The sequence below is a fragment of the Sesamum indicum genome, linkage group LG3, assembly GCF_026168435.1.
Source record: "Sesamum indicum cultivar Baizhima isolate 11 linkage group LG3, ASM2616843v1, whole genome shotgun sequence".
NCBI classification, from domain to species: domain Eukaryota; kingdom Viridiplantae; phylum Streptophyta; class Magnoliopsida; order Lamiales; family Pedaliaceae; genus Sesamum; species Sesamum indicum.
Window position 1 is genome coordinate 19,485,820 of NC_142659.1, and position 3,031 is coordinate 19,488,850.

Below are 3,031 nucleotides of genomic sequence, written 5' to 3' on the forward strand. Positions count from 1 at the left end.
CACATACTTAATAGGGTTAATTATACTTAATTTTTTTAAAAAATATAAAATTATATTTTCCCTCAAAAAAGTTCTTAAATTATACTTATTGTCCTCCAAAAATTTATTGTTTATATTTTGACCCACTTTCGTTAGAATTTAATAAAAATATTGACATTAATTAGCAAAATATATTTTTAATTTTATCATTTATTTAACATTCTCATATAGTAATGTTATACTTATAAAAAAAAAATTGTAATTGTGTATACCTCAATCAATATATGTATTACGTTCATCTATTTATAAATATGAAAATATGCGTACATGGAAATGTTAGATGAGTGCTAAAATTAAAATTTATATATTTTTTTCTTACGTCTATATTTTTCGTATAATTATATATTTTCAAAGGAAATCTAGTTACAATTAAGCATGTTAATAGTTAGATTAATTGAAGATATATGAGACAGTCAATAGATAGTAAAAGCAAGTTGTGGTAAGAGAGGCATAGGTTGGTAAAGTTACTCGTATTTTCCAAAGCTCATTAGTAATTATTACAAATGCACGTGCACTAGGTGTGTTGTGGGCTGGGGGCTTTTTTATTCTGAAGAGGGCTTTGGTGGACCAAACCCTGTCGCCCCCCTTACCTCTACCCACACACACAGAGTGGCACGTGGATGACCCAATAAGCCCATCATTTTGATTGTGTAATGCCTTCGGATCACTCATTTCTCATCATCATCATATGGGGATGGGAAGGATTTGTGTGCAGCCGAATCACGTGCCAGACAGTTGTGGTATCCACTTTGTACACCCATTTGGAATTTGGGGGGTTTGCTTTATAGGAAAGAGAACATGAAGAAATAAGAAAAAGTTTAGTTGGAATTCGATTTGATCAAATTTAAATTAATTATATAACAAGTGTAATATACATATCGTCTGATTATTGTACAATTTAGAAATTGTGATCAATCATACTTGCTCTGTGATTGCAAACTTAATTCGTACAAAAAAAATTAAAAACTAATAGAGTTTATTCTATCGATACGGGGTAATGTATTTGTATCTTTTTTTTCATATAAAAAATTATGATTATTGAAATTTTATTTTTAGTCCCATAACATATATGTCGCATGATTTTGTTTGTTCGTTTTTTAACGAAAACTATCCGCAAAGGGCAGCGGAATTTCTCGGGATCCCCTTCCATCTCTATATATAAACATAAGGTGAAAAAGTACAACAAATTTTCTAAAATAGAAAATGGGGCGTACTACTAAGGTGGATCCCAAAATTGGCGAAATGTCCATCACAGTGGTGCCAAAAGCAGGCCAAGTCTCAAATAAACCTCCTGTCCTGCATGGTAAGTCAACAGTTAATGGGCCCAGACAGGTTCGGCCCATCGTATTCCTACCTGCTCAAAAGCGGCGGCCCAGCTGCAGAAGAACTGGGTCCATCACGGTAGAGGCTCAAGTCCATCGAACTTGCTCTAGCTTATATGATAGAAAACGACCCAGCAAGAAAGCCCATCTGGTGTCCGGAAAGAGGGTTGATCAGCAGGCCATGGGAAAGAGGGCTCGATACGCTCCAGGCATCTTCAATGCTCTGCTATGGGCTTCAATATTTTTTTGGTTATGTAATTTTGGTATTTTGATACTTTTATCTTTTATTTCTAAGGTTGCGGAATAATGCTTTAACTTTTTTAATATTTTTCAATTTTGGTGCTTACGATGATAGATTTTATAAAAATTGATGGAATAAATTGTGTGCGTCTCACGCGATTCATTTAAATTGGGGATTTGTTGTGATTGGTTCACTTTTGCCAATATGGATGAATATTTAAGAAAAAAAATGATGTGATACATAATTTATTTCCGCAATTTTTATAAAATTCGGGATTGGAATGACCAAAAGTGCAAAAATTGGGATTCGTTATCCTTTTCCAAACTCTTTTATTGGGTATGCATTCATATTTGATAGAGTTTTGTAGTCTCTCGAACTTATGGCTGGGAGGACTCCTCTTAGATGATCCTTATCTGATACAGTGTTTGTAATCTCCGAAGTTTATGTAGGATCGAGACTCCTCTTGTACACACCTATAAATAGGGTGCTTCTATGGATTCAAGTGTACGCATTCATTTGGTCAAAGTCGGGACGAACCTGACGAGCCTCACGTGCTTTCTTGTCCTCAGATCCAACATTGTCTTGATAGAATGCGTGGCTGAGTACGAGATCGTTGTGGAAGGTCGCTAATTTCGATCAAGATCACTGATGTTTCGAAACTAACAATTGGTATCAGAGCTGATTTCTTGAGGGACCAATGAGAGAGTTGTTTCATTCTAGAGTGTCTATGAGGGAGAAGAGAGATGGCTTCCAGCAACTCTGCAAGGATAGGACCTCCAGTTTTTACGGGAGAAAACTATCATATATAGGCAATCAAGATGAAGGCATACTTGAGGGCTCAAAGCTTATGGGATGTGGTGGAAAATGATGTTGATCCACCAGCTTTAAGAGCTAATCCAACACTGTCTCAGATAAAGAAACATGAAGAAAATCTAGCGAAAAAACCTGAGGCTCTTATGTGCCTGCATTCAGCTTTATCAGATGTTATCTTCACAAAGATTATAGCTTGTGGGACTCTAAAAGAAGCCTGGCACAAGCTAAGAGATGAATTTCAAGGCAGTGAAAGAGTGAATGGTCAAACTCTTGAAAATTGAAAAGGGAGTTTGAAATGTTGAGAATGAAAGATGGTGAAACTGTTAAAGATTATTCCTTCAAGCTTCTTGATATAGTCAACAAATTTTGCTAGGGGAAGATTTTAGTGACTTAAAAGTAGTTGAGAAGATGTTAATCCGTCTGCCGGTCAAGTTTGAAGCTAAAATCTCTAGCCATAGAAGAGTCATGTGATCAAATGTCTTTAACTGTTGCTGAGCTAATCAGTAAGCTGCAAACTCAAGAACATAGATCAAGTATGAGGGAAGAAGATACTTTACAAGGAGCTTTTCTAGTTCTTCAAGTGAAAAATAAGGGAGAAGCACTTGTAAAAGAAATA